This window comes from Nanorana parkeri, unplaced genomic scaffold (assembly GCF_000935625.1).
Source record: "Nanorana parkeri isolate BGI_ZX_2015 unplaced genomic scaffold, ASM93562v1 scaffold359, whole genome shotgun sequence".
NCBI classification, from domain to species: domain Eukaryota; kingdom Metazoa; phylum Chordata; class Amphibia; order Anura; family Dicroglossidae; genus Nanorana; species Nanorana parkeri.
In genome coordinates this window covers 1,074,509-1,092,084 of record NW_017306627.1, presented here as the reverse complement: position 1 = coordinate 1,092,084, position 17,576 = coordinate 1,074,509, and positions in this window count along the sequence as shown.

Below are 17,576 nucleotides of genomic sequence, written 5' to 3'. Positions count from 1 at the left end.
AATGTTGGTGAGTCTATCTTACCATTGTTAGCCTTATAGAAAGCACAAACCATGTAGAAAAAAATATGTGCTTGGCTATCACTGAGGCTGGATTCACTTTTGTGCAGTCACACGTTAATGTGCAATGTGTTAAGGAAGCCCGTGCATTTTGAATGTGCTGCCAACTCACCTAATCAAAAACCACACTTGACCCTTTTTCAGGAACACAATTAACTACTTTTTAAATGGAACCCCGCCACAGAAATTCAAGTAATAATAACACAGCAAAGTAAACTAACACTAAAGGAAACTGTAAAAAGCTCTACTTTGTAAAATGTCTAATTGAACCCTACACAAAAGGGTATTGTTCTGAAGCTTGAAATAGAGATTTGTGAGTATGATATTTGTAATTAATCCATGTACAAAATGTGTGGCACATCACATGTGATATGAAAATTCGCTTGGGCTAAACGCACAAATCCATGCCGCGCTAAAAGTGCGCCAAACACAAACAATTTCCCCGTGCTTAAAAGCATGTAGTTGTATTAACCCCTTCGTGACGGGAGACGTACAGTGTACGTCCCGGCACTTTGTGCCTACATGACTCTCAAATTTTGACATAAAAATACAAAAACAGACACTTATGTTGTAAATACAATCTTATTAAGACCACACAAAACTTTATAACATGGGATCTTTTAAGAAAAAAATATATACAGTAGATATTTATGAAAGCAGGGCAGCTTTCAGATAAAAATGTTGAGCCTAGGAGTAGTAGGTACATCTGGACATTATTTTAGCAGGTGTGAATGGAATATATAACTATTGCTTACCAAGTGTTTTTGTTTTCCCAACACAACACTTTATTATGTTAAAGACCAACACCCTCACTAGCACTTATCCTTTAAGTTAATGGCAACAGATATTTATTTTGATGATATAGCAGGCATTTCAGAAATTGTAACCTTCAGCTTAAAAACAGCATGTTTACTTCTTCCTGTGGCAGCAGTTCCCAGCCACCTAGATGGAGGTGCAGAAAATAAATTTGTATTTGCAATGCAAATGCGCAGTCTAATTCTTGTCTTTTCTTCAATTTCCTCTTGTGGTGGATGAGAGAGGATGCTGCAGAAAGAGAAGATGTAAACAGACTGGGCCTGATTTACAAAAGGATTTGTATGTACACTGGTATATTGATAATGCGCAGTCAAGCATAGTTTCCTCACACCTATTTTTTATGTGCTCTCCATGCATACTGATTTCATTTAGATGCAGTATATGTATATTTAATTTACTAACAAGTGTGGTTTATGTGGAGCTCCAGTATCCAAAGGTACGATAAAACAAAAACACGATAATGTTGGTGAGTCTATCTTACCATTGTTAGCCTTATAGAAAGCACAAACCATGTAGAAAAAAATATGTGCTTGGCTATCACTGAGGCTGGATTCACTTTTGTGCAGTCACACGTTAATGTGCAATGTGTTAAGGAAGCCCGTGCATTTTGAATGTGCTGCCAACTCACCTAATCAAAAACCACACTTGACCCTTTTTCAGGAACACAATTAACTACTTTTTAAATGGAACCCCGCCACAGAAATTCAAGTAATAATAACACAGCAAAGTAAACTAACACTAAAGGAAACTGTAAAAAGCTCTACTTTGTAAAATGTCTAATTGAACCCTACACAAAAGGGTATTGTTCTGAAGCTTGAAATAGAGATTTGTGAGTATGATATTTGTAATTAATCCATGTACAAAATGTGTGGCACATCACATGTGATATGAAAATTCGCTTGGGCTAAACGCACAAATCCATGCCGCGCTAAAAGTGCGCCAAACACAAACAATTTCCCCGTGCTTAAAAGCATGTAGTTGTATTAACCCCTTCGTGACGGGAGACGTACAGTGTACGTCCCGGCACTTTGTGCCTACATGACTGGCCACGTACACTGTACGTGACAAGTTATATCAGGCTTTGTAATGCCGGTAACAGCTGATTCTCAGCAGTTACCAGTCATTAATGAATGCCTCAGTATTGAGGCATTCATTAATTAAATAATTAAGCTTTTTGTAAAAGCTTCTTCCTTTCATTAATGAAAGAATGAAGCCATTACATGCAAATACAGGGCCGCAATTTGCGATCCTGTATTTGACAGCTGAAAATAGCAGAGAGGTAGCAGTGACTCACCTCTCTGCTATTTGTTTTGACAGCTCGAGAGCCCGATGTTTAGATACATTTCGCTAAAAAGATACAATGTATATCTTTTGAGTGAAATGTAACAGTTCTGATCGTCTAGGCACGATCAAAGAGCTTTTAGTGAGATCTGAATCTGACTAAAGTCAGGGTCAGTCTCTAAGGTTATTATAAGCTGTTCCTAAGTTTGGAGCAGCCTAATAGCCAAAAATTAAAAAAAAGTTAATTTATCAAGCAGTCATAGTGACTGCTTGATATAAACTGACAAGAAAAAAAATGTTTTTTTTTTTTTTTACAAAGTGTAAAAAAAATTAAATAAAGTTTTAAACAAAATTAGGAAAATGAAAATGATATATAAATATATTTTGTATACTATAATCAATATACAAAAATTCTAAAAAAATTATAATAATCAAAACTTTTGAAAAAAGTATTTTTTCATCATTTTTTTATTTTATTCAAACTAAGTGAGGGGTTAGGTACACATATGTGATATAATTATGTAGCCCTATCTGTCCTCTAAAAAACAATATATAATATGTGTGGGTACATTTAGTAAGAAAGTATATTACTGCTGTGGAAGAATCACACAGCAAAAATTAAAAAAGTGTGTCAGTCATTTATGAACAGAAACTGAAAACTAGCTCAGTCATGAAGGGGTTAAGCTCTTTTGTGCAAGCAAAGGCAACACTCATGCAGAGTCAGACGAGATGTTTCAAGATGGAGATTCTGTGCCCAAGTGCTCCTCCTCCACCAAAGCTCCATTTATTTTATAGATGTCAAACAGGAAGTGATGTAAAACAGGAAGTGATGTTAACAACCAACATCACTTCCTCAATACATCAACATAACATAGCCAATGAAACACATGTATACAATAGAAAAGGGAGTGTATATCTGTTAATCTCCCGTTACCACTGGAGTGAACTTTATCCAGCATTGTTCAGTGAGCAATGCCCAATAAAGTTATTATGATTCTCATGAATGCAAGCTTTTCTGCAGGGACAATGCCATACTATTTCCAGCGCGCTGATCAGACACATCAGAAATACAAACGCACGTTCCTTACATAAAGGCAGATATGTATACAGCGTTCTCAAAACAAATGCATCCACGCCAAGCCAATAAATCCGTGCACCACGCAGGGGCCCTAGTCGGCGTCCATACACTCGCTAAGAAAACACTGCTCCGCCACACACATCCACAGGAAGATATCCACTCCAATAGTTTACCCCCAGTGCCGATTAATCCGGGTCACGCTCCAATCGAGTGTGACGCAGTAAACCTGACACTGAGAGACATGATGAAAATATTACAATATACTAAAAACACATCCTAATAAAATTTCCACAACACATGTCTCTCGTTTCTGCATTGAAATGTACTCATGAATGTTGGACTGGCCAAAATACTTCTATCTTCTTTACATACATTTTGATTTCAGAATAATACTCTCTAGATTAATAGGATACTTTATATAGTGGAAGTAGACCCAATATTTGATATTACAGATAGAAAGGAAATGTTCCTCCGGTTTAACTACAAAAAAATATGTAAATTGTATGGCTATTCTTCTACGTATTACATGTGTGTATATTTTCTCCCCAAAGGTAAATCATTGTGTTTTTACAAACATAATAAAGCTTATGACTTTATTTGCTAAGTGATTTTTTTGTAGTATCTCTGAAAGGTCAGACATTCTTACATCTTACACTGTAATACTAATGAACAAACTTTACATTTTAATTTTATTAATAGGTATTTCCACCGATCTGTTATCTGTTATTTTTTACATTTTATCTGTATACAATGCTCTTTTCAGAGTCTGAATACATTTTGTACTGTGAAATGAACCTGTTTTAAAATCTTGCATTTTTTTAATGAAGGAATTGTACAAGGAATTGTGGTGGAAGCAGCTAGCTATAATCAGGCTCAATGGGAACATGGGGATTATGCCATTCCATATGGGCATATGAAGGAACTCAGAAGAAACATAACTCGGCAACACTTCAAATGAATTTTAAATGCAAATCAGTTAACCTATTTACAAAAACCCTAAACATTTTAATTTATTATCATGTAAGTTTTGGATCATGTCATCTTTTTGTTGGGAGAAGTTGACTCTGGAAGAAAAATTAACTCCATTAAAATAAAATGAATGGCAAGGGTTTATGCCAACTGTCATCCCTGCATTACAGGGCTATTCACAAAATGGTGAAGAGTTTAGAGAAGGCAGGAGAAGTGAACAATCTAGGCCAAAATAGCTGATTTGGATCAATTCTCCAATTCAGCTCACTTTCCAGTTCAGCTATGTTGTCCTAGATTGTTCACTTCTCCTGCCTTCTCCTAACTCTTCACCCTTTTGTGAATAACCCTGTTAGTGTTTGTATGTTGTTTTAAGGTAGACAGAGGGACAAATTTATTTCAAGTAGGCATGGGCTGCTGTTTTTTTGAGGATTACAATTATATATGAATTTATAAGGGTATATTTTACACTTAAAAGGCCAGCCCACCTATAACTGATATTTTAGTTTTGGGGATTTAGATAACCAAAAGTTAAATTCACACAAGCAAAATACATTTTATATTTCTTTGCCATGCATTATTTGCTTTTCTGTTATAATAAATAATGGATTTTTCAATTCAACAAAGGCACACAAAAGACACCAATAAGCTGAATTTACTGCACACATATTATACCAAATTGTGCTAGGCATTTTGAAGTCAATTCACAAAGATTACTTCACAGATTATTGTTCCTAAAAATATCCCTAGCTTCAGTTCAATGAGGTGTGCATTTGAGAAGAGTCCGCAAAGCAGTGTTAGAACTGGCCAAATAAAATGACACATGAAAAAAAGGGTTTCCAACTGTTTTTTTATTCCATGCAAAAGAAAAAAAATGCACATGTTTTATATCTTTTGGGGACACCAGTGACGAAAACTATAAGTTTAAGTTGTCAAATGTCCACCCCTGCTATAGCTTTTACAAAATAGCTCTACTCTACCGATTTGTATAAAATATTAATAAATCATGCTAGAGAACTAGAACATCTAATAATCCAAAGTGGGCTGAATCAGAGCTGAGAACTATGTCAAGAAGACACCCACTGGGGCCCCGTGGGGATATACTGTGCTTTAGTGGGTGACACAATGTACCTAACTGTACCTTAACTACCTGCTGTCCGGCCGTTGTAATTAAACTTGAGGGCGGGTGGGCGTCTTTAGACGTCCTAATACGTTCCTCTCATGCCCGCTGCGAGCAGGAAAGCAGCTTTGAATGTAAATAGCCAGCGATGGCTGTTTACATACAAGCGTTCAGGCGTCTGTAGAGATGCCCGATCGCTTGTAATATCCAGTCAGGTGTGCGGGCCCCCCCTCCGTCGCCGCTGCTGCTGGCGATCCCAGGCTTCGCTGTTATCGGTGTGAGCCCGGGACTAGCACAGCAGCTCTGCGGCTGGAGATAAAACAGAGCACAGTACTCGAGCTCCGTTTGATCTCCTCTCCTCTTCTGAATGCAGGCAGTGATGTGTATTACATCACTGCCTGCATTCAGTGTCACTCTCCGGTACAGAAACCGGAGAGAAGCTGGTGAAGCAGGTCTCTGCTTCATCAGCTTCTCTGGGGGTCCCTAGGTGACATTAGGGGTCTTAAGACCCCTGATGTCTCCATAAAGAGGACCTGTCACTGCAAATTGGCTATCACATAGGGAGCTTGCTTGCTCCCTATGTGATATCAATAAAGTTCAGTGGAAAAAAAGGTTTAAACAAATTTGTTACAAAAAAATGTAAAAATTAAAAATCACATATTAAAGCAATAAAAAAATAATTAAAGTCCCCCGCCCCCACATACACACACAAACATGCGTCAAGCCCGCCTAACCCGCGAAAACGCCGATTGCATCCATTGCGCCGCACATGTTACATATCGCCGTGAACGTCGGAATGAGAGCAATAATTCTAGGGTCATCAATCACTGATAACAATAAACTGATGAGCGGTAAAAGCTTTTAAAGCAACGGCTATGGTCAATTTTGAGTATGGTATTTTTTCGGGATTTAACGGGTGCACGCAATTTTAAAGCTTGACATGTTTGGTGTCTATTTACCCGACGTGACCCCGTCTTTTATATTTTACCAAAAAATTGGGTAATGATAAATGTTTTATAACATAACGTAGGGAGAACAGGTTTTTTTTCTCAAAATTATCTGTACTTTTTTTATTATACAGTAAAAAAAAACAAAAACTGTGGTGGTGATTAAATATCACCAAAAGAAAGCTCTATCTGTCCCCAAAAAATGGTATAAAATTCATTTCAGTACAGCGTTGCATGATGGAGTAAATGTCAGTCAAAGTACCGCAGCGCTGAATACTGAAAAATGGCCTGGTCAGGAAGGGGGTATAAACACCCCGGTCAGCAAGTGGTTAAAGCATATGTTAGCCTTAAACCTGATATTAAACGTATGCATTGGTGTATTAATACAGTTTCTTGTAAAGTTGTCCTTTTATCTAAATTCCAAGACATTTTCCTTAAAATACCTGCTAATCCTGACTTGCTGCTTGGAGCTCAGGATACTGAGCCAACTTGCCTGCACTCCCATCGTCAGATTTGCAGCCATACCCCGCCCTGTTCTGTTGCCCAGCTACTACTCTCCAGCTGCAAGTATAGAGCAGTGTACTGATAATAATTCAATAGAATAAAGAAACACCTAGTCACTTTTTGCTCTTTAACTTCAAGAAACGTTATTGCCACTTGAATGCATACAGAGCAATTGATGGCTTGTTTGCTGTGAATGCATTCAAATGGCAATAACGTTTTTTTGAAGTTGAAGATAATTTTTTTTCTATTGAACTCAGGACACAGAATAACAGCTGGGGGTCGGTCAGTGAGCTTCAAGATCTCCTGGAGCAATGTCCTTCTTGACTGCAGTGGAGTTGTAGTAAACAGGTAGTTAGGAATCTGGGCAGTTTCAGTATAACTTCTATACTCATGTGTGACATCATTGGGCCCCCTGTCCACTCACAATTAAGAAACCCCCCTGAAATGGGCAAAGGGGATGGAAAGGAAGGCTGTAGTTTTTATGGCTTAAGAAAGTTATTTGAAGTGGTATAGTGTGCATTTATTTGAGCATCTCCGCACATAATACAATACAAATCTATTGCATGCAATCAACACTTTAAGAGTTACCCTTTTCCCCAGACAATTATGAAAGCTACTTAAAGGAGAACTATGGGGTCAGTGTTTTTCCCCATAAATCTCCTTAGGGTAATGGGAGGATACAAACTAGCATCCTCCCGTTACCCCAAGCTCAGTATACCGCCAGCTACAGCTGACCTCCCGATCTACTGAGCCGACCTGTGACAGTCTCATTGCCACAGGTCGGCTAGAACTATGAGGTGAGTGGAAATCACTCATCTCATAGTTCTCCTTTAAATTAACTGATTTAGTGACCCTTTATGTCAAGACTTATTTTATAGTTCCCCTTGATTTTAAGCGTGCTATTTTCGAATTGTATTTTATGTAGGTGAAATGCTCTATGTAAGCAATGTTTACGGATATACAATGAATCCACCTGTTTTTGTTGCTTATGACTTGAATGCCTTTGATGCACAGTGCATGCATTTCAACATGACATTAGATCTGTCAAGTGAATCCTACATTCATTATTGAGCACATGTTCTTTGGTATTGAAGTAAAATTTATAACTCAGTGACAACAGCTAACACTTGCAACATCTGTGCTCCTGGGATGCTTTACAGTGTAGACAGAGGTAATATGCAGAACACAAACATAAAATAGTTTCCCAATGTTTACAAAAGAATGCTGCCTGTTTTTATCAAAGCATAATGTTGTTATGAGACAGAGGGTGGAATGCAAATGTATGCAGTAGAGTATGTCTGACCAATAACTAATGCATGCCATAGGCTCTTTGTAAAGTACAGTCTAGCCTGCTTCACTCCACTTGTTCCTGTCAGTCACACAAATACATCAGAAGAAAACATAAAAAGTGCTATAGGATACTGTAAGGAGATTGTCCCAAGCAAGCTGCTAGGATTTATATCTGACAGATGTTAGAATTCCTAAACAGACAGTTGCAATGACTATATCAATCTCAAACATACAAGTCACAGATTGGTCTTGACCAAGGTAACATTATCAAACTGTGTTAATTTTTTTTGTGCTTAACTAAATACATTTGTTATAAAAAAGTGTAACTGAATGTGCAAGGTTTTTGACAACGTGCTTAAAAATATAAGCTTTCTACAGATCCAAGCAATAAATAATATTGAAGACACAACTTTGTCTCAGGCAATCTGTAACATTCATAGTAACATAGTAACATAGTAGGTAAGGTTGAATAAAGACAAGGGTACATCCAGTTCAACCTGTGTGTATGGGTGTATGCTATTGTGTGCCTATATTTGTAAGGCTCTAATACTGCCCCATATTTGTGTATGTGAAATGAGATAAACTCATCAAGAATTTTCTTGCATTTATCAATGCTATCACCCCCTTTCCTCCCACTTCCTGTTGTGTCCCCACGTTTTTAATACAGTTTTTGGATTAAGCAGTTTTTTCCAAATATTTTGGTCTCCATTAACGATTTTGAAGACTGCAATAAGGTCCCCTCTTAATCTCCTCTTCTTCAAGGTTAATACGTTTAAATTTTGAAGGCGGTCTTTATAACTCAGGCCTTCTATCCCTTTAAATAATTTTGTAGCCCTTCGCTGAACTCTCCCTAGGTCGAGGATGTCTTTCCAGACAGTTGGCGACCAAAACTGCACTGCATACTCACGATGAGGCCGAACCAGTAATTTATAAAGTGGAAGTAATACTTTTTTAACCTTTGCTACAACGCCAGTATCCTGTTTGCTTTGCTGGCTGCTTCTCGGCATTCCTTGCTATTGCCAAATCTTTGATCTATGAACACCCCTAGGTCTTTTTCCATGTCTGACTTCCCCAATGTAGCACCCCAAGTAGTTGTTTGCTCACACGTTCTTTGCTCCCATGTGCATAACCTTACATTTTTCAACATTAAATTGCATTTCCCATCTTGTACCCCACGCTGTAATTTTATTAAGGTCCTGTTGAAGTGCAGATATCTCCTGTTTGGTATTTATTGCCCTACACAGTTTCTTATCATCCTCAAAAACTGAAATTGAACTATTTAGTGCAATTTCTATGTCGTGGATGGATAAGATGAAAAGGATCGGTGCAAGGACTGAACACTTGGGCACCCCACTCACTTCCTTTGCCCAATTAGAAAATGACCCATTTATTACTACCCTCTGGATCCATTCATGTAGCCAGTTTTCCACCCATGTACATACAATTTCATCCAACCCGATAGACCTTAGTTTATGAATTAGACTTATTGATATCTCACTGATAACAATCAAAATATCACTTTCTTGAAGGGGAACTCAAAACAAAATGAACCTTTTCATTTATTTGGTAAAGTGTGCCATTTTAAACAAAACAAATGGAAATATTGTATTTACAATTGACAAGTAAATATTTCCATTTGTTTTGGTTGATCTGCAGAAAATTTTAGCAATATTGCAAGCTCAGAGTAGAATTTTGGGTACACCACTGTGACACGGATTAAGTAGGGTTTTATTATATCAAATGGGACTTGCCACTCTAAAATTGTTGTCTATGAATAATATTAATATGATATCCTCAAACTAAATATTAGTGGTTATTTTACATGTTTGCTAAGCTTCTGCTTAGTTTCTTCAATTCAAGCCATCTATCCAACATAAAAGTCAGTCACTGAACAATTTTACGCCCATAGAACACTGTAGATATATTGGAAACCTTTCATCCTGTCAAATACTTTAGCTAAGTTTTTACTGGTTCATTATTTTCCATAGTAGTGGGCTGTTTTAATGAGCTCAACTGGAGGTAGATATTTTAATCTTGGAGAGACAAATCTTCTGCAAAAGATGTTCCAAGAACACAACTAAAAATATTATAACAACTGCAACATTGGATTGTAAAATGTTCATCGGATTGTAAAATGTGCTTTGTTATAATACTATAAATGTAAGTTTATTGTCAATATTAATAAACCCCTAAACTACCTTTTTAAGAGTATTATACATGCTTTCTAACAGCAAGGTCAATCCCTGAGCTGAAGATTGCATTGGTAGCTTATCTGTGCTTTGTGTGCGCCAAAGACTGATAACTTAACGCTGTAGCACAAAGCATTTATATAGGGACCCTATTTGTGCTACATATTAACACCAATGTACTCTAGTTTGAATGCACTGTAAGATAAACACATCCTATTTAAAAGGCTGAGCAATAATGTGGTCCAAAAACTACAAAACAACTGCCAAATATGTTCTGTGCAATGGCATAACAATACCATTGCAGTCCATGCAGCTGCAATGAGAGCTGAGATAGGAGGAGGGCCGAATTAGGGAGGATGTTTAGAAAAAAACTAAACTGTAGAGTTTTGAGGATAGAAATGCTAAATTTGGACCTCAGGGTTGTACCTAGTCACAGATTCTCCATCTGCAGTTAGAATCATTTGCTTAGATGTCTTAGCAGTGTAGATTTATTGCCTTCTGAACTTCTGCCACATAGTTACATAGTTACATACTGTAGTTAGTCAGGTTAAAAAAAAGACACATGTCCATCGAGTTCAACCTATAGAGATGTAAAAAAAAAGAAGAAAAGCCTAAACAGAACGCTATGCCCAAAAATGACCCACTGTTCATGCAGATGAAGGCAAAAAACCCCTATAAAGCATGGTTTAATTTGCGCCAACAGGGGGAAAAATTCCTACCTGATCCCCTAAGGCAATCCAATGTAGTTGGATCTGTATGTGCGTTATAATTAATCGAAATTAATCGATTAATCGATTAAAAAAAATTTCGATTAATCAAACAGGAAATTTTTAATCATTACCAGCCCTAATTTATACATAGTGATCATGTTCCTCCTTAATTGCCTCTCCTCCAGAGAGAACAAATTCAGGTCAGCTAATCTTTGCTAATAGCTGAGCTCCTCCATGTCTCTTATGAGTTTAGTTGCCCTTCGCTGCTCTTTCTCCAGTGCAACATCCTTTTTATGAACTGGTGCCCAAAACTGAACTGCATATTCCAGATGAGGTCTTACTAATGCATTGTACAGGGGCAGGATTATGTCTCTATCTCTGGAGTCTAGACCCTTTTTAATACAAGAAAGTATTTTGCTTGCTTTAGAAGCATTGCATGCTATTATTGAGTCTATGGCCCCAAACATACTCCCCCCTAGAGTGTATAATGCATGCATGTTTTTAGCCCCCAAGTGCATAACTTTACATTTATCAACATTAACCCTCATTTGCCAAATAGATGTCCAATCATACAGTGCATTCAGATCTGCTTGCAAGTTGGCGACATCCTGTAAGGACTGTATTCAACTACAGACTGCAGTTATCTCTGTCTACTTAATGCAATCAAGCCCCAGAATTTCTTCTAAGTTAAAACCTTATAGACCAGCATTGTTGGTAGTTCTACAAAAAAGAAGATAACATTAGTAGACATGTGTTGCAAATTAAATATAGAGGTGCTGGAAGTTTCACACCCCGGGTTGTGGTATAAAAGAAAAAGGATGTTTCCACAGTGGGGTGTGCAAATACCCAAAGGGAGAAGAGAAAAGGGGCTTTTAAGAAAACAATTCCAGGACCTCAGAGATAAAATCTTAGAAAAACATTTATTGCAATATAATTTTAAACATTATTTTAAAAGATAAGGAAAAACAAACAGAAAATAATAAAAAAAAAACATATGCGGGTGCATTCACCATCTGATGACAGTACCGTACAGTTCTGAAATGTGCGGTTGCTTTTTTCCCCCAAAGTTGTATGGATGCTCCTGTAAATCCCAACATGTTTCGCCCAACCAGGGCTTCTTCAGGGGAAAGAAGTAAAGGAAAATATATATCCTAAAGTAGAAATAGGAGGAACCCACATGTAATAAGATTAGAGGGCTGCACCTAATCCTGTAGCGAAAACATCGTCTATATTCATCGATCTCAGTCACATTAAATATTGAAAAGTATAAAATAATGTTAAATGCTTACGTATAAATATCTTCGTGATTAATTGATCAAAGACACGGGAGCACGACGAGAGGAAAGCAACCGCCCCAGACCCAGACAAAGGTTGAATCTATCGGGCATGGGCTGCCACATACAAGCTAGCAGAGGGGTTGCGTTGGAGAGGCACATTGTGGCCGTCAGGCGAGAAGCAACAGCAGCAAACGTTGTTAGATTAGAGGCTGTAGTAGTCTGCTAAAATTACATATGTATAGTAGTCAAAGAAAAAGAAAAACAAAACAGTAGTGGCAGAGATCTAATATATAAGAAAGATTGTGTTGTATGTGGCAGCCCATGCCCAATAGAATCAACCTCTGGGTCTGTGGCGGTTGCTTTCCTCTCGTCGTGCTCCCGTGTCTTTGATCAATTAATCACAAAGATATTTATATACGTAAGCATTTAGCATTATTTTATACTTTTTAATATTTAATGTGACAGCGATCGATGAATATAGACGATGTTTTCGCTACAGGATTAGGTGCAGCCCTCTAATCTTATTACATGTGGGTTCCTCCTATTTCTACTTTAGGATATATATTTTCCTTTACTTCTTTCCCCTGAAGAAGCCCTGGTTGGGCGAAACATGTTGGGATTTACAGGAGCATTCATACAACTTTGGGGAAAAAAAGCAACCGCACATTTCAGAACTGTACGGTACTGTCACCAGACGGTGAATGCACCCGCATATGTTTTTTTTTTAAATTATTTTCTGTTTGTTTTTCCTTATCTTTTAAAATAATGTTTAAAATTATATTGCAATAAATGTTTTTCTAAGATTTTATCTCTGAGGTCCTGGAATTGTTTCTTAAAAGCCCCTTTTCTCTTCTCCCTTTGGGTATTTGCACACCCCACTGTGGAAACATCCTTTTTCTTTTATAGTTCTACAAAAAAAGTGTAAAGAAGGTAGAATTTAATGAAGTTTGTATTATGGTAACAGAGTAATTGGGGTTTATTTGCTAATGGCTAAGAAAAAAAAAACATATTTTTCCTTGCACATAATTGGATCATGGAAGGTAGTAGAGCTTCACCTCATGTGCTAAGATAAAGGGGAAATTAATACTAACAAACAAATTATTAACAAATATGTGCTCAATTAAATACAAAACACAAGCAAAACATTCACATTACAGTTCAGAAATTAACAAAAATAACTTATACATGGTTTGCCTAACTTAATAAAAAACAGAGAAGAGACACAGGATACGTCATGCTTAGTTGGAAGCTAAGCTGAATCTCAGGATGATGGTAAGTTCTCATTTAAATAAACTCTCAAGACATTGGGGCCACCTCTAGATATACAGTAGCTCTGTTATAGCACTGCTGTGACATCTGGTAATTCAAAATATATATAATTGTTTGGGGGTTTGAAGGTGTTTTCTAGCCACAAATTCAGATTTTATCATGTGCGTGCAAATAGGGAGAAATGCTCCAGACAGCAAGCGGTTAAATAAGCTAGTTAATTGAAATAGTTCATATGGTGACCAGAAGTTATCCTTAAAATAAGAAAATCCTCAATCTGCCACAGAAAACTACATCCTAAATGTGCCAGGAAATAGAAAATAATGTAGAGTACTGGTATGAAGAATGGAAAATTAAAACAGGGCAGTCCCTGAGAGTTATGGACATATTTGCAATCAGAATAAGAAAGTGCCATTGTACATACATATTTCTTCTTACCATCTATACTTTAATTATGATCATGTATTTTCAGGCTTTCATACTTTATGTTTTAGAGTAACTTTAAATATTTACGGAGATTCTGGGGAGTTCACTATTCCTGTAAGTTCTCAGTATTTCTGAGCAATATTCAAGTTGGACTACAAATAAAATACTATCACTATAGCAGTAAAAGGTGTTATTGGTGCTGTATGTTATATGAAAAGGCTGGGAACCTTAATCTCTTATGGGTGTTTGAAGAAGATCAGTCATTACCCAACTTAAAGTGGACCTTTACCCCCTTTCACTAAAAATCACATCAGCATGCAGCTCTGCATACTGATATAAAATCATATTAGAGTCATTAGTTAAACAAGCATGTTTTCTCTTAGTTAAACAAGCAGTTTTATCTGTAATCTCAGGAGAAAGCATTTTCCTCCCCCAAGATGATGTGCATTGTCACATATCCTACTCACATGTGCTAGGATTCCAGGAAGTAAAGGGAGATATATTAATCTGCCCTTAGTTAAAATGGCCACTGTCAGAAGACTGGGGAAGAAAAGAAAAATAAGGTATGCAAAGAATATAAGTTATTTTAAAGATATGGGTAAAGTTCCTATTTAAGATGCTGAAAAGCACATAGGTTAATTGTCATATTAATAATCTCAGATCTCTGTTCAGTGGCTCAGGCAGGGCAGTGTGCTGGCCCATTCCAGCACTCTGTCTACCTGATGAAGAGATTGTACAGGTTCCGAAATATTGCTACACATGGCGATATGACCTTCTAATAAATTTCTAATAAAATTATTTGGCATTGAAGAACCTTTGGAGTGCGGGTGACCATTCATTCTGTCAGTTGAATTGTGGTGGGATTCCCTATTTGACTGGCCCATTCCCACACACACACTGACTGTGTCTCAAAGCCCCACATCTTCCCAAGAAGCAAGACACATCCCAGCAACACAGCTTGCATTTATGTCATTTCATGCAGTGGGTGTGAGCAGAATGGCAGGGGACATGTATTTAGGCATTCTTTGCTGTGTTATAATACCCAAATTAAGTTCCACAGCAAGTGGAGGTGGCAAACATTAGGGTCATTAGGCAAGCCAGCAGAACTTTAAAATTGGTGCCGAGGTGCCGAACCCCTATTGGCTGTCTATACCACGGCCTATGTTGAGAAATCCTGAATGTAATTGCTATGCTATTTGCTTTAATAAAACCAGTGTAGATATAAAGTGTTTTTGTTGATGTATACAATATGTGTATATAATGTGCACCACATGATATTGTGTTTCATTTAATTTATCACAGCACTGTAAGACATATAATAGCAAACATATAATAGTATACACTGTACATAAATACACGTAATATAGTTACGATAGAGTGTGGCATTCAAAAAATATTAAAGTATTCTATTACACGGATGTCTACCTACTTGGTAGTGTAGTACTTGGCAGTCAATCAGAAAAGTTGATTTACATGTGAAATTTAGTAATAAAACTCTCAAAGACTGTTGAACACATTATATGGTACAATGGCATATTTATAAAAAATAAAACAAAAGGTAGTTGAGCTTGAATAGAAAAGGCTGTTATTTAGCAATAATTTCTTCAAAGGTTTATTAAGTTTAGATTTATGTACACAATAACAGCTTTGCTTGTTAATGGTATGAGTGCTGCTTGCGTAGTCACAAAATTTATATAAAATGACAAGTAACTGCCATGGGCAGTTATTGTAATATGAAGCTGGACACATGAAAGGATTATTTGCCACATATTCGAAAATGATCTTATTTATAGCTAAAATAAAGTATTTTTTGAGGGAAAATATATGCAATTTATAGCGTTTTTTAACTTGTATAACATATAAAATGCACTGTATAGAAATGCTTCAATAGTAAAGCTGTAAGATGCAAACTCAACACTGTTACATTTCTGCAAACTGTAAAATTGATTTGAGCCTCAGTAAGGCCCATGCAAACTTTCTGAATGTTAACATTTTCATAGGCCCATTCCTCTCACCTTAACTGACAATGCTGAGACCTGCAACAGATCATTAAGACACTAAGACAATAGGCTCGCTGAATGTGGGGTTATTTTATTGTGCTCCAGTGGATCTTCCAAGTGGTTGCTATTAAATTATGCCATTATAATTTTACACCTGCTGTAGCATCCTATAAAGCTTTTATTTCAGGCAAATAATATCTATAGTATAATGTTTCTACAGTATAGGTTTGCTTTGAAAGATATTTATTTATACACATCAGGAACTGTTGGATTTACAACTCTAGCCCTATTGATAACCATGCAGACATAACCTTAAGAGATATGGCTCTTCTGCTACCTAATAACTACATTATCAAATGCTCTAAGTCCATCTACTTACAGTAAAGTCCAAGACACATCCACAACAGGCATGGTTCTTTTTTCTGGTTGTACAGAATGATGGGATAACAGTCACTTTAGTACAGTATATTTTAAATAGAAAAGGTTTCATTGCACAGGTAAATATGGGAAGAGGGGTGAGGTAAGAATTCCACAATACATTGAATCTCATTCTCTAAACTAAGCCTCAATCTCTTCCAGACCTGACATTTAAGTCTCCAGATGTCATCCTTCTAATCACGGACTTTGCTGGCTGGTTACTATCAAAGTTCGGGCTCCTTTGCAATTGAGGTTCTAGTGGTGTCTAAATCTGTCTAAGGCAGGCAAACATAGGAAGGTTCCTGTGTATAACTTCCTACTCAAATGTCACTTACCACATTTACATAAATGGTAGGACAGAAGCAGCTTGTTTCCTCTAGGCCATATACTCTTTTTTTCCAGAAGTCATGAACTTCAGAGGCTCCTCCCCGGAGGGAAGATACCTGCATCTTTCCATGTGCCTAGGCTAAAGGCCTAGGAGAGACAGATTAAGATGACATCCTCCCAGGGTAGAAGCCCAGGAGGGAAGAGACAGAACAGCAAGTGGCTCAGATATTTAATATTTCTCCCAGCATGCCTCAGCAGGTTCGCTAGACTCTCAGATATCTATAACAGAGAGTCATATATCTCTCTCCAGCACTCCCTGCTGGAGCAAGCTCAAGCAGCATGTAGCAGAGAAAATACACTCTGGGCTTAGAGAAACACTCCTTTTAAGGTATAGTTAGGCTGAGCACAGCCCACTGGTGACCACAGAGCCATACAAATACAAAAGTAATCCAGCAAAAATACTACATTACTACACAAAGAAGGTTGGACTGGCCCTCTGGAGCATCCTCTGATAGGCCACAATCCTACAGTGGATCCCAACAATACTGTACAGTGCCAGAGGTGTTTCTAGGCCCAAACACTTCCAAACCCAGGACTTCTGCCTTTCTACAGTTTAGCAACCCCCTCTTGTTACAAGTAAGCAGTCTATGACAGTCTTTGTTAAATGTGAGAAGTCTCTTAACATTGGATTCTAGATAGGGGCAGGTATTTTGCTGCTGCTATCCAGTTTGGAGGCTGTTGAGGTAAACTATAAATAGAAATTATGTGTGCATATGAAGATAATACAAATCTGTGTATTATCTTATGATCCATCATGCGTCCAGGGGTAGTGATTGATTCTTAACCGCATGTAATCATATCACATACAATTACATTCAGTATGGTGTGCCAGCATTCAAATGCAG